General features: G+C 41.3%; 1 long non-coding RNA gene across 3 annotated transcripts in view; it reads left to right on the forward strand.

Moving 5' to 3' along the window:
* The window catches only part of LOC112449388 (uncharacterized), a 156,248-nt gene that overhangs the window by 98,822 nt on the left and 31,833 nt on the right, over positions 1-25,593 (forward strand). Inside the window, exons 1-2 of one of the 3 annotated variants that reach the window (XR_003037962.2) lie at positions 17,605-17,720; positions 17,824-17,984. The exons of the other annotated variants lie outside the window; for them this stretch is intronic. This is a non-coding gene — a long non-coding RNA (uncharacterized lncRNA). Of the gene's footprint in view, positions 1-17,604; positions 17,721-17,823; positions 17,985-25,593 lie in introns of those variants that run through there. 3 annotated transcript variants of the gene reach the window in all.

Raw genomic sequence — 25,593 nt, forward strand, 5'->3', positions numbered from 1 at the left:
TTGAAAAATAAGTGAAGTTGACAGTAGTATGGAAACATGAAAGTTTGTCTTTTGGCATGAAAGAGTTGAATCTGGTAGCTTTTTTCCTTTTTAATGTAAGATTATACTGTATGAACATGAGTTATCTGCTATTGAGATTTAGTTGTATGTGCTATTAAGCTGGATTTATTATGACCTTAGCTAACAAAATAAACAGTTCTGTTGTGAATAAGGCTTAACAAAATGGAAACTGAAAATGCATTAAGTTAATAAGTTTTTTAAGAATTACAAATTCAAGCTTCTGAAGAGTACTTAATACTCAGAGTTTTAAAACAGCAACAACCATTTCAAATGTGTTCAACAAATACTTCAGGATCGCACTGTCTTTATAACATCTCTCTTCAATCTGTATTTACTTTTACTCCTGCTCTTTACAAACTAAGAAAATGTTAGACTTTTTCCCTTAATGCCCAAGTTTTACCACTTACTGATTGGATTGACTTTAACCAATTTTTAATATCTTTTAGTCTTTTCTTAATGTCTTAGATGATGGGATTGTGCTGTAAAATCTAAAGGCAGGTTTAGTGCTAAACTTCTATGATTCTGGATGTTTTTGGACAATGAAAGAAATTTCTTTCCAGCTAGTCATGCTGCGTTGTTGTTCAGTCGCCAAGTCATATCTGACTCTTGGCGACCCCATGGAATGTAGCACGCCAGGCTTCCTTGTCCCTCACCATCTCCCAAAGTTTGCCCAAGTTCACGTCTGTTGAATCGGTGATGCCATCCAACCATCTCATTCTCTGTTTCCCTCTTTGCCTTCTGTCTTCAGTCTTTCCCAGCATCTGGGTCTTTTCCATTGAGTTGGTTCTTCACATCAGGTGGTCAAAGGAGTGAAGCTTCAGCGTCAGTCCTTCCAATGAGTATTCAGGACTGATTTCCTTTAGGATGGACTGGTTTGATCTTGCAGTCCAAGGTACTCTCAAGAGTCTTATCCAGTAGCACTGTGTGAAAGCATCAATTCTTCAGTGTTCTGCCTTTATGGTCCAGCTCTCACATCTGTACATGCCTACTGGAAAGACCATGGGGAAAGACCATAGCCTTGACTGTATAGACCTTTGTCAGAAAAGTGATGTGTTTGCTTTTTAATACACTGCTATGTTGTAGTTACCACAAAATTAGCCAAAGCCACTTCTGTCTTTAAGGAGAAACTGTTCTCCCTGTGGAGTGAATATCTATTGTGTTATAATAAACTTTTATTTTTACCTGTTCAGCATCCACCCCCTGCCATCCCTAACTAATAAGAAGATCCCAGTTGATTTTCCACTGAGGAAGAATTCTCTCTCACCTTTGATCTGTGTGATTTTTGATAGGTAGAGTTGAGTACAGGAATTAGCTTTAGAACAGAAATTTATTTTTTCATCGTATTCTATTTGCCTGCCATGAGCCTCCTGCATTCGGTCAGTGAAACCTGTTTTGAGAATGTTTGCTGCAGGTCTCAGCCAGGGTAAACACGTGTTCCACTAATGGCGTTTAGGGCTGTATATGCTTGGGCTGTTAGGGGAGCAGAGTTGAGGGCTGAGGCTGGTGTCAGGTGTTTTCTTGCAAGCTTTAGTTATAAGAATCAAAGCATTCACTTTTGTTCAAGCTACTTTGAGCTGTTTCTGTGACTCAAAACTGTGAGTTCGGACACATTCAGTGTATACACCTGAATGGTTGAAATCCGTGCAGACATAGGTGTTTGTGAGGACTACATGTGACCACCTCTCAGACCTCCAGTTGCTCAGCACAAGTCTCCTTCTGCAGGGAAACTGGGAATCCTCCCTACTGACTCTTCTTCAAATCAGGCTTTCATCCTTTTCTAATTTCAGACTTAAAAGTCAGATATTTTGGGGGAAATGTGAATGTATTAGTTGGAGTTCTCCAGAGAAACAAGAAAAAAAGGGGGGCTTCCCTGGTGGCTTAGTGGTATAGAATTCACCTGCCAATGCAGGAGATGCAGGTTCGATCCCTGGGTGAAGAATATCCCCTGGAGAAGGAAGTGGCAACCCACTCCAGTATTCTTGCCTGGGAAATCCCATGGACACAGGAGTCTGGCAGACTACAGTCCACGGGGTTGCAAAAGAGTTGGATGTGACTTAACAACTAAACAACAACAACATACACATGCACACGTGATTGTGAAGGCTGCCCAAGTCCAAAGTCAACCGGGTTGGCTGGTAGGCTGGAGACCTAGGGAAGAGTTGATGCAGATAGAGTCAAAGGACAGTCTGTTAGCAGAATTTCCTCTTCCTTGTGAGAGATAATATTTTTCTTAAGACCTTCAACTGATTGGATGAGACCCACTCACATTATGGAAAGTAAATTCCTTTACTCAAAAGTGAAAGTGAAAGTGAAGTTGCTCAGTCGGTCCGACTCTTTTCGACTCCATGGACTGCAGCCTACCAGGCTCCTCCCTCCATGGGATTCTCCAGGCGAGAATACTGGAGTGGGTTGCCTTTTCCTTCTCCAGGGGAGTCTTCCCGACCCAGGGATCGAACCCAGGTCTCCCACATTGCAGGCAGACGCTTTAACCTCTGAGCCACCAGGGAAGCACCTTTACTCAAAGTCTACTGATTAAAATGGTAATCTTTTCTAAAAATACCTTCACAGAAATGTTTAGGGTAGTGTTTGACTGAGTAGCTTGGTACTGTGACCTAGTCAAGTTGACACATAAAATTAACCATCACAGTAAGTCAATTCTAAAATTTGGTATTTGATACAGGGAAAAGAATATATATATATATATGTAAATATGTGCATAGGTATAAATACTGTATATGTATATGTTGTGTTGTTCACTCAGTCATGTCCAACTCTTTGTGACCCCATGGACTGTAGCCTGCCAGGTTCCTCTGTCCGTGGGATTTCCCAGGCAAGGATACTAGAGTAGGTCACCATTTCCTCCTCGAGGGAATCTTCCCAACCCAGGGGATTGAACCCACATCAGCTGCATTGGCAGGCAGGTTCTTTAGCACTGAGTCACCAGGGAAGCCCGTATATATATATCATATGTATGTGGTAGCCCATACACACACACACACACACACACACACAAACACACACACACACACACATATCTATCCCTTCTCCAGCGTATCTTTCTGACCCAGGAATCAAACCAGGGTCTCCTGCATTGCAGGTGGATTCTTTACCAACTGAGCTTTCAGGGTGTGTGTGTTAGTCGCTCCAGTCATGTCCAACTCTTTGCGACCCCGAGGACTGTAGCCTGCCAGGCTCCTTTGTCCATGGGATTCTCCAGGCAAGACTACTGGAGTGGGTTGTCATTTCCTTCTCCAAAAAGGCTGATAAAAGTGTGTAAAATCAAGACGATAACCGTACTTAGCAGCACAGTTGCAATAAAGCATCACTGAGATCTGAGGAAGTGTTCTCTTAGGAGTTCCTGCTTTGGACTGAGCTAGCTTCAGACGGTGAATCACCCCAGTGTCCTAAATCCATCAACAGGAACACAGATGCTCTATTTGTCATAAATATCTTTTAAACTGACAGCTAAGCCAAGCCGAATTAAGAAAAATCTGGGCCCACATTTTCCTTCTCTCCTGTTATAATCACGGCTGCTCAGGGCTGGCCCCCAGCCTGCCAGGCCTGTCTGCTGCAACCCTGCCTCCCCGTTGGGCTCCTGGACGGGGAGACACGCGGCCCCCGCAGGCAGCAGGCCCGCAGCCATGAGGACCCCCGACCTTGGATGGCGCAGGCGGGCGGGGCTGCCCGTGCACCAGCAGCACATACCTGCTTTCAGGGAGGCCCATATATATATGTATATACATGCATACATACAGTTTACCCCCGAATAACACAGTATAGGGGTGCCAGCTGCCCATCGAAACCTACCTGTAGCTTTATAGTCATCCCTTCACACCTGTGGTTTCAAATCCATAGATTCAACCAAACTGAGATCGTGCAGTACTGCCGTAGTATTTATTTTTTTATATAAGGAGCCATGTATAAACTGCTGTTCAAACCAGTGTTGTTCAGCTAGTATACACACACACACACACACACGTATATGTATGTATGTGTGCATTTTTATATAAACTAATGCATATATAATTTATTAATTGAAATGAATAATAATGAAATGATACCTGTGAATTCACTGCTCAAACTAAGCACTATAACACGATGGGTATTGGTCAGTCCACCTGTGTTCTTCCCCACTCCTGTTCTCGTGCCTCGCTCCAGGTTTTGAATTACTGCACTCTTTTATTTAAGACATATTTTCTACTGTTTCATGTGACTGCCACATATGCATGCATCCTTAAATAACTCTTGTTTGGTTTTGAGCTTTCAAGAGTTGTGTTTGGTATGCAGTCATCTGTGACTTGCTTTTCTCTTCTTCATACTATTTCTAAAATGCATCTCCATTGTCATGTGGAGCTGCAGTTCATTCATTTTCATTGGTGTATGAAATTTCACTGGGTTAATAGAACATAATATTATTTCTGCCAGTACGTTTTCTGTGGACAATGGAGTTGTTTGTGCCTTTTTGCTTTATGGGAAATGCTGTTGGAGATGTGCTTATGCAGGTAAACTTCAGAGATTGTCTAGGAGAGGAGGCGTCAAATCCCTGGGCCAGAAACTTTGGCGTTAGCGTCACATGTGAATTTGACTTAGATCTCTGGTGGTAGGTCTCAGCAACCTGGGTTCTAGATGATTCTGAAGTTCTCTCACATGTAAGAACCGTGGTCCTGGGTATGCACTAGGAGTTGGCCTGTTCATTCATGACTCAGTTTACTTTACTTGTTAAATATTTTTTCTCAGAATATCTCAGTTTTACCCCTCTTCAATTCCATGCTTTAATTTTTTATCTCCTTGGCTCAGAGCCTCTTGAAATAGTTTCTAAATAATTAATTTCTTCCATCTTAATCTCTAAATCCGAATCATAGATTCAAGGGTTTCTATCTCTAGGATTACTTGACGTTCTTCTGTTTCTTTTACCCTTTTACATCTGTTGGTTTAAATATTTCAGGTTTCATCTCATATTTATTTTAATTTCCAATTTTCATTCTGCTCTAATCTTCTTGAGCATCTATTATTTCTGTGTTTTTCATCTTATCATACATTTCCCCCCATATTCTTTTTTAATGGATTTCATTTTTACTCTTGGCAAGAAATGAGTCTAAAAATTTATGAACTGAAGAGCTGACATTATAATGGCAAAATAATTTTGAGATTTTCTTAACCTAAGTTGCTTTAGCATCTACTTCTTCCTTCCCTCTTCTTACCTCCCCCAAATGAATTCCTATCCCACTGAAGGAAACGCTTTAAAAAGTCATGGGTTAGGAGCTCTTGCAATGTGAGAAGTTCTCTCCTGTGAACCACATGGCTTACTGCCTAGTTGGCAACATTGATTTTTCTAGAACAATATTGATTGTTAACGAATTACCTCACATTCATTCCCTTTGGATGAAATTCTCTGTTCAGCTCACATGACTTGGTCCAGAAGAAATGGTAGAGTGCCTACCACCCACAGTAGGTGGAGTAGGGGGGACGTTGGTCCCGGGAATTTCACTCAGGTTACGTGTCTAATGCCTGTGACATCAGAGAGCCTGCCCCCAGTGGGTAAACAGATGCTGGAGGGTCCAGCAGAGAGTACATTTCCAGAATCTGTGATGGCACAAGTCCTAGAATTCAGGATTCCAATGGGAAACATGAATTAAGGAACTGCTCAAATGAGTTTTGTGTGCAAGAACTCTATTGGTATTTTTGATATAAGGGATAATAAATGACTAAATTTGGTAATAATGCTTAGGAGTTCTACTTAAAATGAGTTTTGCTAAATACTAGAGCAGTCCAGTATAGGGATTAAAAGCATGAACTCTGGAGGCAGAGTCTCCTGACTGTGTCATCTTGGACAGGAGCAGCTAGCCATGAATCCTGCCAGTTGAGTGGCTTTGGGCAAATTGCTTAACATCTCTGTGTCTCAGTTTAATCTTGAGTGAAATTGAGATAACATCATAATTGTTTTAAACATAAAATGATTTAATGAATGTGAGATTCTTATACTATGCATAATAAATATGCTATTATTGTTATAATTAGATAATTTACATTTCTGTAGATACATCATAAATATCTCCTTGTAGTTCAGAAGCCATGACCTAGTCTTTGAAAAATCCTTATTTATAGCCAATACTTTAATATTATATATCTTACTTAATGGGAAAAGATATTTATTTCTCTGGGAAAAATGTTTTTAAATAATCCATTAAATATTAACTTAGATTTTTATTTATTTGAATACATTACGAAGAACTGCAATTCTCCAGAAGTTATAGCTTATACTTTACTAGTAAACGAAGAGCACGTACACACACATACACACTCAAATGTGCACAACTGCATTATGATTCAATGTACTTGGTTTACAATCTAAGCACTAACACAAAGAAACGTGTGAAGTCAGAGTCTAGACTTAATTTTTTTAATGGATTTTCAGATAGTGACCCTAAAATCCTTTAATGAAGGATGTGTATCAAGCCAAGTCATACACATTTGTGTTAGGGAATAATTAGATTCATGAATAAATAATTCAAAATAATGACTTATGAATTGATGTGCATTGTAAACAAGCTGAAATTGTGGTCACTCTCCTAGAATTGACTTCCCTGATGGCTCAGCTGGTAAAGCGTCTGCCTATAATGTGGGAGACCTGTGTTCAATCTTTGGGTTGGGAAGATCTCCTGGAGAAGGAAATGGGAACCCACTCCAGTATTCTTGCCTGGAGAATCCCATGGACGGTGGAACCTGGTAGGCTACAGTCCATGGGGTCGCAAAGAGTCAGACATGAGTGACTTCACTTTCACTTTCCTAGAATGGAAAATTAAGGGGTGGGCTCTTGCTCTAAGACCTGATCTTCTTGTGTCCAATAAAAATGTGAAATTAAAATGCTTGTTACTTGGAAGAAAAGCTATGACAAAGCTAGACAATGTATTAAAATGCAGAGACATCACTTTGCCAACAAAGGTCTGTATAGTCAAAGCTATGGTTTTTCCAGTAGTCATGTACAGATATGAGAGTTTGAACATAAAGAAAGCTGAGTGCCAAAGAATTGATGCTTTTGAACTGAGGTGCTAGAGAAGACTCTTGAGAGTCTCTTGGACTACAAGATCAAATCAGTCAATCCTAAGGGAAATGAATCCTGAATATTCATTGGCAGAACTGAAGCTGAAGCTCTGATACTTTGGCCACCTGATTCGAGAAGCCAACTCATTAGAAAAGACCCTGATGCTGGGAAAGATTGAAGGTAGGAGAAGAAGGAGATAACAGAAGACGAGATGGTTGGATGGCATCAGTGACTCAGTGGATGTGAGTTTGGGCAAACTCTGGGCTATAGTGAAGGACAGGGAAGCCTGGCGTGCTGCAGTCCACGGGGTCTCAAAGAGTCGGACACGACTTAGCACCTCAGCAATAACAACTTTTAAAATAATTTTTTGGGAAAAATTTTGTTCATTTTTCTAAAAGTTCTCTAGGTGCAACAAAAATTCTCAAGAAAGTCAACAAATAGTTGGAGAAATAACCCATTTAAAGAGAGTTATTTGAGCATGTGTAAGAATGGGGCAGAGATGGGATTAGAGTGACTTGACTGCAGTGAGCTACTATAAACAGTCCATTCTAAGGCCATGTGCCATCTGGATCTCAAAGACAAGAGGAAGACACTTCACTTGAAGCCACTGTCATTTCTCACCACAGCTATTTTCCATGGGTCTCAAGGGCTAGAAAGGGAGATTGGAAAAACAGTCCATCTTTCATGCCAGCTATGATCCGTTGGTGGTGCCTGCCTGGATGGTGTTGAAAAGGAATCGGAAGTTAATTCTCAGGACAGAGTGCTACAGTCAGTTAATTAATTCTGGCTTTGGGAATAGGGAGAGAGAAAAGGAGAATCAGCTCACTCATGTCAGCGTGGCCGTCTCAGGCTGGAGGCATTTATGGAAGAAAAATAATGATCCTTTGTTCAGCTCTGAAATAAATCATGCCTGTGGTCCTGGATGAATCTTCTCTGCTTTGTGTATTGGTTCATATAATTGAAATACCAGATTTCTCAGTAGTTTTAAAAACTAGATAGCCTAAAACAAACAGCAATATGATCCTCACTTCCTAGCTGTTTATAGGTGAATGGGCACAGCATGTATCTGATTCATGTTTGTTTCTTTGCCAGCACAGTGCCTGGCGCATAGTAAGTGCCCGTAATTTCTGGTGAATCGTATATTCATTAACTATTTCTTCCATGTGTCAGATGCTATATTTGGACTGGGAAGTGAATAAAGCAGAAATATTATGTACCTTAATAGAGCTTGTGCTTTTGTGGAAGGGCTGGATGTGAAATAAATTAGTACACAAATTTTGGTGAGCGCTAGGTCAAGACATTGTGCTTTGAGAGAGAATAATGGTGGGACCTGTGTCAGGATAAGGATTTGGGAAAAGCCCTTTGAGGAAGAGATTTAAGTTGAAATTGAGGAATGAGTAAGAGACTAATTTTGTTTGGAAGAGCATTTCAGGCTAATGTGACAGCATGTAAGAAATATGGAGGTGGAAAAAAGTTTGACACAGGCTGAATGGCTGCCTTGGCTGAAGTATAGTGAGTGAGAGTGTGCCTGAGGATGAAGTTGAAGCGATAGACAGGACCAGGCTCTGCTGAACTTGTAGGTTGTATGAAAGAGTCTGAAATTGACTTCAGGAGGAATGGGAAGCCAGTAAGATCCGCAAATGGGGTGAGTTGTGGAGGTTTTATTTGACTGATATTTTAAAAAGTCACACAGCTGCTGGATGAAGAATGGGTTGAAGAATGGCTTATCTTGTGCGGGGGAGCTTGCCCAAGACACGAGAGGCAGAGTGGGGTGGGCCGTCTGGCAGCAGGAGCTGTGTGCATGGCTGCTCTGCCATGCGTAGCAGCAGACCCTTAGTGGCTGCCCCTTGAGACGAGGCTGGGCTTGCCAGAGTCACCTCTGATTCCTTGGGTTAGGAGGGTGGCAGAGGGAGCAGACAGAAGTAGATGAGTTCCTGCACACTTGCCCAACTCACTTACAAAAGTTGCCGGCATCACTGGGGCACCATCTTCATTTGAATAACTTCTGCTCACACTTTCTCTAAATTCCCTTTTCCAAACTATAGGGAGCATCGTTCTCTACCATTCAAAGACAGAGACATGATGGAGATGAGGTGGGGAATATTGCCATTATCGTTTTCACTTGTAGACTTGATCTACTACCTAGGGGTGATAATTGCCCTGTAAATTCTTAAAGTGCTCCTCAGTACTACTTTCCCTAGTGGCTGCACCAATTCACATTCATGCCAACAGTGTAAAGGGTTCCCTTTTCATCACATCCTCACAATATTTGTTATTTGTAGGCTTCCTCGTGATAGCTATCCTGGCAGTTGTGAGGTGAGATATCACCAATGTGGTTTTGATTTGCCTTTCTCTGGTGATTCGCGATATTGAGCATCTTTTCATGTGCTGTTGGTCATCTGTATATCTTCTTTGGAAAAATATCTATTCAGGTCTTCTGCCCATTTTTCAATTAAGTAGTTTGTTTGTTTTTGATCTTGAATTGTATAAGCTCTTTGTATATTTTGGATATTAACCCCTTATCGGTAAATCATTTGCAAGTATTTTCTCCTAGTCACAATGTTCTGCCATTTGCAATAACCTGAATGACCTAAGGGTATCATGCTTAGTGAAATAGAAAAAGACTAATACTGTATGTCGTCAGTTACATGTGGAATCTGAAAAATAAAGCACATGAATATAGCATGCTAGACACACATTCACAGGCTTGGAGAATAGGCTGTTGGTTCCCAGAGGGAAGCGGGTGTGGGGGAAGGAGCGGAGGGGGGTGGAGACTGAGCGGTGCACACTACCATGCATGAAATGGGCGGGCTACAGGGGTGTGTCACATGGTGCAGGAAGTACAGATGGTATTATATCAGGGGTGTGGCACACGGCACAGGGAAGTACAGACGGTATTCTATCAGGGGCATGTCACATGGCACACGGAAGTACAGACGGTATTCTATCAGGGGCGTGTCACACGGCACACGGAAGTACAGACGTTGTATCAGGGGTGCGTCACACGGCACACGGAAGTACAGACGTTATATCAGGGGTGTGTCACACGGCGCACGGACGTACAGACATTATTATATCAGGGGCGTGTCACGCGGCACACGGAAGTACACACGTGATTATATCAGGGGTGTGTCACACGGCACACAGAAGTACAGACGTTATGTCAGGGTCACTTTAATGGATTAAAATCTATATAAGTGTTGAGTCTCTATGTTGTACACCTGAAATGAATATGATGATGTAAATCAATTATACTTCAATTAAAAAAAAAGTTCAGCTTATGCAGTGGACAGTCTCCAGAGACAAGGGAAGGTTTGAGAGGGGTCACAGTGTGATTTCCACTGTCTGCTCAGCATGACTCTGCTACAGTAGGCTTGCTGCACCATCTCCCCTTTCTGCAGGAGGCTCCCCAGTTAGTAAGATGGTGAACATTCTAGAACACCCATTTGAGCATCTCTAGTGTAAGAAACAGCACAAAATGGGAAAATGTTTTCCAAGCCCAAGTCCTTCGGCAGCCTTTCGGTGAGTGAGTGGCCTGCATTTCGTCAATGCAGCTTAATAACCTTGTTTCATTCTGTCAGGGGAGCATTGTGCTAATTATAATTAAATCAGCAAGAAGGTACTGGGAGGCTAAATTGCCACCATTTGGTCTTTGATCAAGACACAGGCTTTCTCAAGTAAGTTGGTTAGCGAATCGGACTTTTGTTGTTCACATTGCCAGCAGCAATAAAAATCCATTCCCCCCCCAACCCAGAGATGTTTAAATACATCTTAATTGTCATGATTACTCTGAGAGGTTTTTTCTCATAAATTGGTTCCATGTAAAGACCTGAGCACTGCTTGAGAGTGGTAAGAAAAGCCAGCCCAACTGAACAAAGCCAGCTAAGAGCAATGTTGTTTTTATCTTTTTTATTAACGAGCTGTTTTCTTTCATTTTTGAACTAAGAAATAATGTCTATATATTGTAAAATGTTCCGACTACACAGAAGGTTATATTCTAAAGAGTAAGGCTCCTGTCCTTGACATTTGAGTTCCCTAGACTTCATTAACTTCTTATGTCTCATTTCAGGTTAGTCTGTACCTGTGCATGCCAGCTTGTATATAGACTGTGTATCCAGATGTATGCACACTGTGTTTAGACAGATGGATAGCACATCTGGCTTTTTTTTCTTTTTTTCACTCAAATAAGGGTTCCCTATACTCCTCTTATGCATGTTGCCTTTTCCACTCAACTAGCTTAGCCATTATTTCATGATTTTTGGTAATTTCAATATTCGTGTAAGTGAACCATCCTTCCTGATCATATTCAGGAAGTAGACACTGTCATTGCCAATAATCAGAGCTCCACTTTATTTTGGATCCAGGAATCTCTCTCCAATCTCCATCTTCGTATTCCTACGACTCTCCCCCTTTCTTCTCTGCTTCTGACAATTCTTCAGCCCGACCAGGGCCTGCTAACTGCTGGGCCCACCTCTGTAACTAGTCCTTTAACCCCTTGAATTTTACTTCCTTTTCCATCTGGAATTTAAAAATGTTAGTTGAAATTGTTAAAATTTTCCTTCAAGTATGTCCTCAACTTTTTCAGCCTTCACTGTACTTATCAGAGAAAACCTTAGGAGGTGTTAAGTTCAAATTTTGCCTGTTTGATGCCCAAATGCAGTCCACTAACGGATCTGACCTAAAATACATACTTATTAATTCAAGCAGACCCTCTGTGTTGCAGACTCATTTACTCCACGTTCTCTGAGGACCTTCCTCTCAAACCTCAATACCCTCCACACCAAACTTGGCTGATGATGTTGCTATTCATTTTATCGATAAAATAGTCCAACACTCAGAGCTTTAACACATCAATACCAGTCATCTACTAAGTGATAGTGTCCACAGTCTTATGCTCTACCTTTCGTCTGGGTACTGCATACCATCCATCTGACAGTCCTGCTGCTGACATTGACAAGGCCTGGGGAAAAAGTATACTCAGAGGGTCTGAGTTCAGGTCCAGAGCCGCCTTTTTCAAGGTTCATTCTTCTCTCCGTACCACAGCATCCCCAGAGGTGTAATCCATCCTCAGGAAATCTGACTTGGGAAGTGGATCTTTACAGTCCCTGAAGGAGATGCAACCCCTTTGAATAAAGAAATCCAAGATCTCAAGTTACATTTAATGCACTATGGAAATGGGGTACAGCTTCCTGGGGGAAGCATCTGTTGAGGGGCAGAGCCTGAGAAGGACCAGAGGGACCCTGTCTCAAACCACGGAATGCCAGCCAGGGTCTCCAGGTGCGTGGATAAAAGCAGCGTGCCTGCCTGATCAGAGGTCCAAGAACACACCTCACCGCTGATACAGTAGGTGTTGCCCTGTTCCCGATTCAGTGACCTCTGTCCAGGAGGTATTCCCACTGTCTCCTGCATTAGTGCTTTTCCTCCCTTCTCTGGACAATTCTCAGCATGCACACGTACCAGAGTGTCTGCTGTCTGATAAAACAGAAACACATTGTTGTGTAGCAGTAGCTGCCTGGAGACTGCCTCATACGCAGTTTTTAAATTATTCATCAAACGAATGAAGGAACGTGTTTACTACTGGCATGTCATTTTTTTTACCCTAGAAAATCCTTTAGTGTTCCCTCCCTCCCTCTCGCCGCCACCCCCCACCCTGGAGCTGGGGGTGTAACTACTCAATTTGATACTTGAGATGGATTATGTTTTATCACTCCTTGCTCTATATGACAAAAACATTTTCAGTAACTATTATGAAAAGAAACAAGTACAAAATGGCAGAAAAGAACTACAGATGGGAGAAGTTTTCTTTTATTATGTTTTCTGTATATAAACATGCCAGAGGAAAAAATAAGTACATAAGTCTATGTAAAATAACAAGTGAAATGGCTATGAAAAAGAAAACAGTAGCACAGTAATAGTTGTTAATTATATCCATACAAGTTTTAATGCATCGATGCATTAAAAACATCTGTGCCTGCCTGTCTTTTGTTGTGACAAATAATACCATGATGACTTCTCTTTATTAAGCAACTTTTAAAAATTTAAGCACAAAAACTCCAAGTGGTCACATTAAAAGGACAGACTTGAAGTATGATGTGTTTTTGTTTTATTTTTCCCTTTATTATAGTCTCTGGGTGATGTGTGTTTATTTCGCAGCTACTGTTTAAATGCAAGATTACATAGTTCTACAGGGCTTGAGGACACAAGCTATGCCTGAGGCAAGCTTGAAGGGTTCCAAATCTTTAAGAGTTTATTCTTGGAAGAGATGCATGTGACTGAGTCTGTCTGAGTCCAGGGCCAGCTTATAACTGGAATTTCTCCAAATAAACTGCCATGTACAAAACTGTGGTCAAAATAAAAGACATGTGAGAATTATCTGGCTTTTAGGCCACTGTTGTGCGAACACCGTGGAGATGGTGGACCTCACGGACAAACTTCGAACAACCGCTGAAGTCAGAGCCCCTTTGTCTTCCAGTGAGTGGAGAATCAAGGACTTTCTCAGCTGTAGAGTGGAGATACTATTTCTTTTTATTAGTTTTCTAGCAGATAAGAACTTTGAAATAATTTAGACGAAAGCGAGAAGTCCTCGGCAGGGCTCCGAGCTTTGGGGTGGCAGCCCCGTGCGGAGTAACAAAGCTGGCGCCAGATCTGGGTCAGGGACACAGGCTCTGCCCCCGCTCTCCTGCGTCCCGCCTCAGGGCCGGGGCTCTGCGCTCCAGCTGCCGCAGGCCCACTGTGCAGAGCGAAGAGGGGCCACAGTGGCCTCCCGTCTCCTGCCACTGTGTCTCTTCCAATCAGGAGACCATGCTCTAGCCCAGCATGGAACCGTGACCCCCAGGCCAGACTCTCAGAGAAGTGGCTCTGACCCATCTGGCTTGGCTCAGGTGTCCCCCGGAGGTCTCCCGAGCTGTGGCCAGGGAGCAGAGCTCTCGGTAGCAAAGGTGGTGCCTGGAGGCCTGTCCGATAAAGCCGTGGGTTGGTGAGGAAGGGAGTGACAGGTGTGCTGGGCTGGGCTGGGGGCAAGAGGGGTAGGAGGGCAGACAGGACTCTCAGGGCCATGAAATACTCTCTGGATACTAGTTTTCTAAAATGTTTGCTTATTTGTTTGACTGTGCTGAATCTTAGTTCCAGCAGGTGGGATCTTTGTTGGGGCATGTGGGACCTATTTCCTCGGCCAGGGATTGAACCCAGGCCCCTGGCATTCAGGGCATGGAATCTTAACCATCGAACTACCAGGGAAGTCCCTGTTTGATGTTATAATAGTGGATATGTGTCACTGTACATTCGATCCATTTCTAGAGAATGTGCAACACCAAGAGTGAAACTAAACTATAGACTTTGGATGGTTAGGAAGTGTCTGTGTGGCTTCCCCCTTGGTGAGAAATGTACCATTCTGGTGAGTGATACTAATAAAAAGAAGTGGGGTGGCTTTACTCGTGTGAAGTCATGCTGTGCATGCAAAATTTCTGCACTTCCCTCTTGTTGTTGTAAACTTAAAATTGCTCTGAAAAAAATGTCTTTACAAAAATTTGAGAAGTTAAACCTGAACCTTAAAAAAAAAAAAAAAAAACTAGAAAGGAGACTTCTTAAGAACTTAAATATATTTGCTGTTTTCATTTTGAAAATGGATCTTGTCAAAAAAATTAATTTTTCCACCTAAATATATTAATTCATGCCTAGGAAGTCTTAACATCCCCTTTCGTCTTTATTTTTTAAAATATTGCAGCATTTAGCTGATGCTTTCCATCTTTTCTCATCCCATTCCTAAAACTCCTATAAATGCCTTCCCTATATAGAGATCACCATAGACAAGTTAGAATTCATCTCTCATTTTTCTTTTTTTCTTTTTCCAAGTACACATTGCACATTTCTTTAAGATTTCTTACTACTGGGACTTATGGTCTTCCATGGCTTTATATATCAGATTAAGAGCAATAGATAATGAGTAGACATTTTAATATTCGGAGAATAGATAATGAGTAGACATTTTAATATTCTACTCATGAGTTGACATTTTAATATTCGGAGAAGGCAACAGCAACCCAATCCAGTACTCTTGCCTGGCAAATCCCATGGACAGAGGAGCCTGGTGGGCTGCAGTCCATGGGGTCGCTAAGAGTCAGGCATGACTGAGTGACTTCACTTTCACTTTTCACTTTCATGCATTGGAGAAGGAAATGGCAACCCACTTCGGTGTTCTTGCCTGGAGAATCCCAGAGACGGGGGAGCCTGGTGGGCTGCCTTCTATGGGGTCGCAGAGAGTCAGACACGACTGAGTGACTTAGCAAGCAACAGACATTGTAACATCACTGTCAATTCCAGAACGCTTTAGCATTCTTACTCCTTTCTTCAGATCAGATCAGTCGCTCAGTCGTGTCTGACTCTTTGCAACCCCATGAATCGCAGCATGCCAGGCCTCCCTGTCCATCACCAACTCCTGGAGTTCACTCAGACTCACGTCCATCGAGTCAGTGACACCATCCAGCCATCTCATCCTCTGTCGTCCCCTTCTCCTCCTGCCCCCAATCCCTCCCAGCATCAGAGTCTTTTCCAATGAGTCAGCTCTTCCCATGAAGTGGCCAAAGTACTGGAGTTTCAGCTTCAGCATCATTCCTTCCAAAGAAATCCCAGGGCTGATCTCCTTCAGAATCGACTGGTTGGATCTCCTTGCAGTCCAAGGGACTCTCAAGAGTCTTCTCCAACACCACAGTTCAAAAGCATCAATTCTTCGGCGCTCAGCCTTCTTCACAGTCCAACTCTCACATCCATACATGACCACTGGAAAAACCATAGCCTTGACTAGATGAACCTTTGTTGGCAAAGTAATGTCTCTGGTTTTGAATATGCTATCTAAGTTGGTCATACCTTTCCTTCCAAGGAGTAAGCATCTTTTAATTTCATGGCTGCAGTCACCATCTGCAGTGACTTTGGAGCTCCCCAAAATAAAGTCTGACACTGTTTCCACTGTTTCCCCATCTATTTGCCATGAAGTGATGGGACCGGATGCCATGATCTTCGTTTTCTGAATGTTGAGCTTTAAGCCAACTTTTTCAGTCTCCACTTTCACTTTCATCAAGAGGCTTTTGAGTTCCTCTTCACTTTCTGCCATAAGAGTGATGTCATCTGCATATCTGAGGTTATTGATATTTCTCCCAGCAATCTTGATTCCAGCTTGTGCTTCCTCCAGCCCAGCATTTCTCATGATGTACTCTGCATATAAGTTAAATAAACAGGGTGACAATATACAGCCTTGACGAACTTCTTTTCCTATTTGGAACCAGTCTGTGGTTCCATGTCCAGTTCTAACTGTTGCTTCCTGACCTGCATACAAATTTCTCAAGAGGCAGATCAGGTGGTCTGGTATTCCCATCTCTTTCAGAATTTTCCACAGTTTCTTGTGATCCACACAGTCAAAGGCTTTGGCATAGTTAATAAAGCAGAAATAGATGTTTTTCTGGAACTCTCTTGGTTTTTCAATGATCCAGCAGATGTTGGCAATTTGATCTCTGGTTCCTCTGCCCTTTCTAAAACCAGCTTGAAGCCTGGCTTGGAGAATTTTGAGCATTACTTTACTAGCGTGTGAGATGAGTGCAATTGTGTGGTAGTTTGAGCATTCTTTGGCATTGCCTTTCTTTGGGATTGGAATGAAAACTGACCTTTTCCAGTCCTGTGGCCACTGCTGAGTTTTCCAAATTTGCTGGCATATTGAGTGCAGCACTTTCACAGCATCATCTTTCAGGATTTGGAATAGCTCAATTGGAATTGCACTACCTCCACTAGCTTTGTTCATAGTGATGCTTTCTAAGGCCCACTTGACTTCACATTCCAGGATGTCTGGCCAAATTTGGATGTCTCCAAATAAAAGTGGAGAAACATACTATACATATAAAAAGAAATCTAACCTATGACTCAGCAATTCCATTTCAGTAAATTTGTGATAAGATAGTAAACAATTAAATTCTCAATTATTATATATTAATGTATTATTACATTACTTACAATAATAAAATGAAGCAATTTAATTATGGTATTCAATGAATTACTTTATTTTTTAAAAAAATTGCCATCAGTGCTTAGAAGAGTGTGTTTATGATTTTATGAATTGAATTTATATTAGACACACACATATATGACATATGTAAATACATACAAGTACATTATATATAAATGTTACAGTGATTGAGTAATAGTGTAAATCAGTATTTCCTTTCTCTATAATGATTTTCTGCATTTTCCAAATTTTCTACAATGAGCATGTATTATTTCTGAAATCTGAAAGTCATATTAGTTAAAATCTAACAAAAAGGAAGCCTGGTGTCCTTTTTTGATATGGTGGTCTTGAAATTTCCTTCTAATAATGGAAGGAAAAGACTTGTGTGTCATTTTATTCTTTAAAAACAAAGCAAAACGAAGTGCTGGAACAGACTGGGCACACATACATCACGACGTGCAGTCAGCTCATAAAGTCCATTATTCTGCACATAGAGCTCAGAATGTACCCTGACATTCTGGAGCATCAGCTGTAACTCATCATTCTTATGAATCTGTCATCACTTTTCTCAAAGGAATTTCCACTTCTGTGATGTTACTTTTTCCATTATGCCTTATTTCCACCAAAATAGTAAGAGGACATAAAGTCTATTTCCTTTGCTTTGTATTCTCTCCTTGCCTGGAAGAAAAACTAATTAAATATGTTTTCCTTTATCTGATTTTTTTCCCCCTAGGCATCCTGGAAAGTGGTCACAGAGTCAGTTTTCTGGGATAGCAATTTCTGTATAGAAAGGACTTCCTCCAAACCAAAAAGTTTATCCACATTTAAAAAGATCAAGAATGTGATGGAACATTTATTTTTAGCTTTTGTATTTATTATTACCAGGATATGAAGGTAGGTAACACAATAATAGAAGTGGATAGAGAAAAAGGGAAAGCAGACCTCCTTTTTTCATTAATTTTTCATTTAAGATTATGTATGACCTCAGTTTTTCCAGTGGCTGGATGGCATCACTGACTCGATGGATGTGAGTCTGAGTGAACTCCGGGAGTTGGTGATGGACAGGGAGGCCTGGTGTGCTGTGATTCATGGGGCCGCAAAGAGTTGGACACGACTGAGCAACTGAACTGAATTGAGCTGAACTGGTGACCTCAGTAGACTCTAATAGTGGGAAATCAGTCAATCAGTCTCTCTCTCTCTCCATAATCCTTGATAGAAATGTGTTCAACGTTGAACTTTCCAACAAAAAGGCAGGCTCTGTACAAGCAGGAACCAGGCCCACCTGGTTCATCTCTGGAATAGTGAGCGGTGCATAGGGCATGGTCCATAAATACTTGCTAAGTGACAGGTTGAGTTTTGAGGCAGAAGTAGAAAGTGCTGGTCAATTAGGAAAGCACTTGTGCCCAATGTCAGAATAATCCTACATTGTTTTGTCTTGACTTTTATTAACTAATATACTGGCTGCATTGTTCACAGAGTGCAGGGCAGTATCAGTAGACTTTCTTTTCTATTTGGAAATCGTTTCTCACTTACAGAAAGCCTAGTACAAAGAATGTGTTTCCTGTATATCGTGTGAGAGCGAGTTGCCCGTCACCACCCACTGTAGTGCGTGCCCTACATTGTTCTACGTGATCGCAGTACAGCCATCAGGTGCAAGTCACTCCACTGATGTGTTACTACCGTCTAATTTATGCACGCTTTTCAGATTTCTTCGGTTGTTTCAATATGTCCTTTATAGCAAAAGGATTCAATCCAAGAATCATGTGTTGTCCTGAATTTTTATGTCTCCTTCGATCTGGAATATTCCCCAAGCCTCTCCTTGACTTCGTGACATTGATTTGACAGTTTGGAAACTTACAAATGAGTCATTTTTTTTAATGTCTTTCAAGTTTGGTTTGTTTCCTTATTTTTAAGGAAATAAGATATTTCCTTATAATTTGCTGCTTTGCAGAGTTGGGCTTCCTTGGTTTGGTGGTTCAGTGGTAAAGAATCTGCCTGCAATGCAGAAGATGTGAGTTAGATCCTTGGCTCAGGAAGATCCCCTGGGGAGGGCGTGGCAACCCACTCAAGTATTCCTGCCTGGAGAGTTTCATGGACAGAGGAACCTTGTGGGCTGCAGTCCACGGGGTCTCACAGAGTTGGACACACCTGAGCAACTGGCACATGGTTGGCAGGAATGTGACAGTAAGAGGACACAGACGTTATGACTGCGTCCTTCTCACCAACCCTGTCAAGTGGTACACATTCCAACTTGCTCCAGTCCTCCTCATGTCCACTTTGGTCACTTCCCAATTTTCCCAACCAAAAGATCCTCTTTTCCGTTGCAATTAATGTGTATTTTGTGGGGAGGTACATTAAGATTATATAAATACAAAATTCCTCATAAAAATCTGACGAGTAGTTCTGTACCTCTTGATTTCCCTTGGCTCAATTTGGTGATGGTTGCCAAATGGTGATTGGCCGATTCCATCATTCTTTCTGCATTTATCAGGTGATGGAAAGCACCAGTTAATTAATGTATTTGTTTTTTATTTTTTGTCCCCTTCACCCATTTCTCCCACCTCTCATACCCTGTCTCTGGCAGTCACCAATCTGTTCTCTGTATCTAGGAGCTTATTACTATGTCTTTTAGATTCTGCAAATAAGAGAGGTCGTAGGGTATTTGCCTTTTTCTATTTTGATCCATTGATCTGAGTGCTTGTTTTTACACCAATACTGTACTGTTTTAATTACTGTAGCTTTGTAATATATAAATTGTTTATGCCTAATTTTTTACTAGTGGGCACAAAATTCGAATAATGGAGCAAAAGACTAACATCCCTAGAAACATTATAAACAAATTCAAACTTAGGTTAATGTGAGTAAGGATTTTCTAAGACTAAAGCTTTGCAAATAAGTTGAACATAAAAAAAATAAAAAACACTCTGCCTGAATTCACCACCCAGAGGTCCCTGTACCTGCTCTGGGGCAAAAAGATTTGAGGATGGAGAGATACCAGAAATGACACTGGTTGAACTGCATTTGAAGGGAGGAAACTGAGCCAAAACTCACGGCATGTGGGGGACTGGTACAGCTCCTGGAACAGAGAGTTTAGGTGAAGCACACGGAGGAACGCGTAATTATGATAGCATGCGCTAAATATTTGTTCAGCCAACGGGTTGAAATATGTGAACATGACAGTGTCATCCCTTGTTAATCAGAGTGACCTGACCTTCGTCTGGTTTGCATTTTGGGCTTTTGTTGGGCTTTTGTGTAACGGAAACACTGTAGGTTCCTTAAGTCTTCTTATCGTACGTCTTGGTGACGCCTTTCTTTTTACAACCAGGACGCTCTGCGCTCCCAGTTCTTTACTCCTGTTTGTGTATATACACAAAGTTTATGACTTGCTGACTCAGATTCCCTCAGTCTGTTAATACACACTGGGGGTAAGTTAGGGACTTTGACATAATGCACTAACTTCTTAATGAATCCGGGATGCCTTGTTGGGATTGTTGGTTCTCTTCTAGTGTGACAAATGGCATCCTGGCAGGGTGATAGAGGCATTCTCTCCACAATTCCAAAACAACAGTGGGAAAGCTGTAAAGAGACAGCTAATCAATTGGTCTTTTCTGTTTAATTCCAGATGACTTCTGCTAACTACATCCATTCAAAATCTATTTAAATAACCAAGTAATTTAAAATACAGAGTGAATCTGTCTGTATGGGTGTATGTATATATGTAAGTATGTGTATATGTGCATAAAACCTCTCTCCTGTCTTTAGAAAATAGTAATGCCAGTTTAGAAGGATATATCTATATTAAGTAACGGGTTATAAAACAAATGTAAGAAGAAAGATGAAAAAGCAGCACCCACCATCATCAATACAAAAGAAATGGAGCCAGTAATGAGTTTAATACAAAAATGTATGTTATCAAATCCCATGAATTTTCTAGGAAGATAAGGCCCAGTTGGGCTTCTCAGGTGGTACAGTGCTAAAGAATCCACCTGCGAACACAGGAGACACAGAAACACAGTTGAGACACAGTTTAGATCCTCCAGGAAGGTTCCCTGGAGGAGGAAGTGGCAACCCACTCCAGTATTCTTCCCTGGAAAAGTCCACAGACAGAGGAGCCTGGCAGGCTGCAGTCTCTGGGGTTGCAAAGAGTTGGACATGACGTAGTGACTGAGCACACACAAGGCCCCAGTTTTTCACAGGCATTCAATATAAAAAGGGAAATTACCTCGGTTACAGTAGTAGGATAAAAACTAATTACTGTGAAAGGTACTCACATTCTTGAATTAAAGGGAAGACAAATATCTCAAGAGAGTCTTTATATGAGCTATATGCAGTTCATATTGTTCAGAGATGCTGCTCTTCAGTCGTGTCCGACTCTGTGCAACCCCATAGACGGCAGCCCACCAGGCTCCCCCGTCCCTGGGATTCTCCAGGCAAGAACAGTGGAGTGGGTTGCTATTTCCTTCTCCAATGCATGAAACTGAAAAGTGACAGTGAAGTCGCTCAGTCGTGTCCGACTCCTAGCGACCCCATGGACTGCAGCCTGTCAGGCTCCTCTGTCCATGGGATTTTCCAGGCAAGAGTACTGGAGTGGGGTGCCATTGCCTTCTCCGTCAGAGATGCTATTGCTCCCAAAAAACTTAGAAGAACTACTTAGTAAATATAATGGAACTTACGGTGAAAATAAGATTAGGCAAAGCATTCAAACCAGGTGGGTGTGTAATCAGAACAACAGTAAAAACAACACTAATTCTAGAAAAACCAAACACAAGTGCACAGATGTCACGTCTTAGTAACTATCACAGTAAGTAGAGAATTTCGTGTCTTTGAAAAGAAGTGAAGAAATCTCATTAGAAAAGAATGTAAGGTGGACTGAAGCTGCAAAGTCAAATTCATAGATAGATGCATTAAGAGTGGAAAGATTGGTACAAAAATCGTTTCTAGGACAGACCCCAAAGTCAGTCAAGCACAGAGAAGAACAGCGGTGAATGGGCATCACCTCGAGTCCCTTGCAGCTCGCCCCGCACAGTGGTGCTAGGACAGCTTGCAGCTGTGCTCAGACACCATCCTGTACTTCCTGTTTGCATACAAGTTAATTTATGTTGCAGAAGCAGGTATTATGGAACAACGGACAGTCCTTTTTGTGTGACGTATGTATGGGTGTTTTAGGGCACCAAATTTACCACCTTGCCAAAACGTTTAAGAAATTTTAATAAACAAAGGTTTGTGTTTATACGCCCATAACTTGTAATTTAAATTACCTTTTTTGTGTGTCGTGTGGTATTCAGTTTACCATTGACAAATCTACGTAATAGATATTCTACTAAATGACGAGTTCACTGAAGTTTGGCAATTAGCTGAGTTGAGGGTATTTTTCATAATGGAAAATGGTGTTTTTTTTTTTTAAGTCATTGAAATGATTTTTTACACTGTTTTTACATTCAGCTATTTTACCCTGAGTATGAACTGGTGAACTAGGTCGGGAGTGGAATGCCAGTTTCTTAAAAATGGCACTATTTACCGTGCTTCTGTGTGTTTCACTCTGTCATATTTGTATCACAACATTAAGATAAATAAGAGGAAATAAAACAAGTTCAACTTGTGTGGTTTACTGTGAGATCTTCGATAATCCTTTAGAATGCAGTAGGTTTTGGCAAGTTTCTCCCTAACAAGTAAAGATGGATCTTCAGGAAAAATCAAAGTTACTATATTATATGGGCTGTTGTGTTAACAGCACTTGAGGAGAATGAAAATGGGTGCCTAGTCTAAATGTAAATGGCATATCCAATTTGGAAATAAATGACCACAGGATTGAAGAACTATTGAAATATATGCCTGCCTCGAGTTTGGCCATTCAGTCCAATCTTATGAAGCAAGTGCTAAGATTTAGTAGTAGCACTTACCACTTTATGACTCTGTGGGAGCTCTGATATTATTTTTTGTGTCCTTTCCTCTTAGAGGGAGAAAATGCACAGCACCCACAGAAATACAAATACAGAGGAGCTGGAAAAATTAAAAGAAGATTATGATTATCAAGAAGTTGCAAATAATTTGAAATTCTAGCATTTTCCTCTTGGAATTAAGTTCTGAGAGGAGATGCTGCATATGTTAAATTTATAAATCTATGTAAGTTTCAGATTCAGGAAGATTTTTCTCATCGTCATTGTTTTCTCTATCCCTCCAACAAATTTCTCCTGAGAATGTATCTCCCAGATTGCAGAGAAATAGAAACCTGATGATTACAGGCTGACTTTAAGTCTTCCCAGGTGGCTCAGTGGTAAAGAATCTGCCTGCCAATGCAGGAGACACAGGAGACAGGGGGTCTATCCCTGGGGTCGGGAGGATCCTCTGCAGGAGGAAAGGGCAACCCATCCAGTATTCTTGCCTGGGGAATCCCATGGACAGAGGAGCCTGGCGGGCTCTAGTCCAAGAGGTGGTAGTCAGACATAATTGAGTGCATAGGCATGCATGCACACACGGCTGACTTGATCAGTCTAGAGAGATGAGTCAGTCAGGAAGTTTTTAATACTCTTCTACCTGGACAATTGGGAGTTTGGGAATTGGGGTTTCAAATTGGGTGCACCTCACTTAGTATATTTTTGACACATGTCAATTAGGAAAATGATCCTGAGGTATGACTTTCTCCTGTACATTGAGGAGTGGTGACAAAATTATCGAAATCCTTGATTCTAAAATCTGACTGCCTGACTCCCGATCTGAACTTCATCTCATTGTAGGCTTGTCATTTCCGGAAGGTTACTAAATCTGTACCAGCTGCAGTTCCCTCTGTAGAATAGGGAGGATTCTCATATGAACCTTAAATGATTGTAGTGAGGATTGGATGAGACAAGGCACACAGTGTCCCTAATAAAGTACTTGGCACAGAGCAAACGCTGGATGCGTGTTAGCTTTCATCTTTATCACTATTATTATTGCCCAGCTGTAGGTCCAGGCTGTGGCAAGATGGCTTTATTCTTCAGAACAGTCATAGCTACCCTTTGGAATGTGAGCACTAGAGATAACAGGCTATCATCACTTATCTCAAACTTAGAATTGCTACACTACTTGTTTTTGGGTGTGTCTGACTGGGTTTGCATTACCCTACAATCAGACTCTGGTGGGTAACAATTTGCATATGTGTTTCTGTTGCTGAAGACCATTTTATCAGCAAATTGTACATGAAATAGTCATCGTCACAATAGGTGGACCAGCAGCTGAGTCACAGGATATTCAAGAGCATCTGGGAGTTTGCTTAGGTGATGCCGTTGTTGTAAGTGACATGGGTAAGAATATATGTTGTTTGGAGGGTTCTAAACAACTGATTGAGTCAGTCAATACAAAATAGCACAATCAAGTGTTACTCTTTGTTTTTAAATTATCTTTTAATCCCTGGTGTCTCAGCTTGTAAAGAACTTTACTGTTGAACAACTTAACCGGTTCACAACTTTACTATTATGTAACTTTACTGTTACACAAACTTTACTGTTACACAACTTTACTGATACACAAAACTGCTACCTTCATCATAAAAACAATCCAAATCACCAAAAGGAAAGTGGCAATTTGAAGACAGATACATACCATGTTTTATTCTAATTAAAACAAATCACAGGATGGTAACAAATATCTTAATATTTCAGAATGAGTGCATTTAAAAATTAGCCTTCCTCAGAAATTGGCTGAATTGATTGTTATTTTGTTTTAGATAAAGATATGTTCTAGGAGCTTTACTATTTAAAAAAAGTAAATACTAGAAATAACAATTAAAATATATGCAAATCAGTATATTTTTGTCAAAAGTAGAGGCATTAGGTGAAAATTGTCTTTAAGTTTTTCTTTGCAAATTACTCTCAACACAGTGTTTTATTTTTGTTTCCCTTTGTGGTGGCCAGTTTTATTCTTTTAGCACGAAAGATAACCTCTCTCTTGCGGACATCATGGATCTCTTTTCTCTTTCTTCCTGTTGAATTAGCCTAGTATTCTCCGATGCGGTTGAACTCAAACGTCTACTGTCTTCTTGGGTGGCAAGCCTAAGTATTCACGTAACATTTATGCGTTCTCCCATCCTTCCTAACAAAGCCATGGTTTCATTCAGGGCAACCGTGTACGGCTACATACTCTCTCTTGCTGGTTCCCTCGCAGCCAGGCTCCCTCGCAGCCAGGCTCCCTCGACCACGTGCCACAGGTCTAGCCACTGATAATGTGAGTAGAAGTCTAGTGGGCGTTTCTCGGAAATCCTTTGTTTTCCTGAAAGAAAATTACTGAGACTGGTGGAGACCCTTTCTTCTTTTTATTGCTACGATTGCTGACGCACTGAAGACAAAAGCCCACGTGCTAAGCAGAGACGTGAAGGAAGAAACAGCCTGCATCCATGGTGACATTGTTTAAGCAGTTGCTGAATCAGCAGCAACAGCTATGTTATCTCCCGACTTTTTGTTTTGTAACAGAATAAAAGAAGCCCCTATTTGTTGAACCCACCATGCATCAGTTTTTCTGTAACTTGCAG

The sequence above is a fragment of the Bos taurus genome, chromosome 13 (assembly GCF_002263795.3).
Source record: "Bos taurus isolate L1 Dominette 01449 registration number 42190680 breed Hereford chromosome 13, ARS-UCD2.0, whole genome shotgun sequence".
In the NCBI taxonomy this organism is placed as follows: Eukaryota; Metazoa; Chordata; class Mammalia; order Artiodactyla; family Bovidae; genus Bos; species Bos taurus.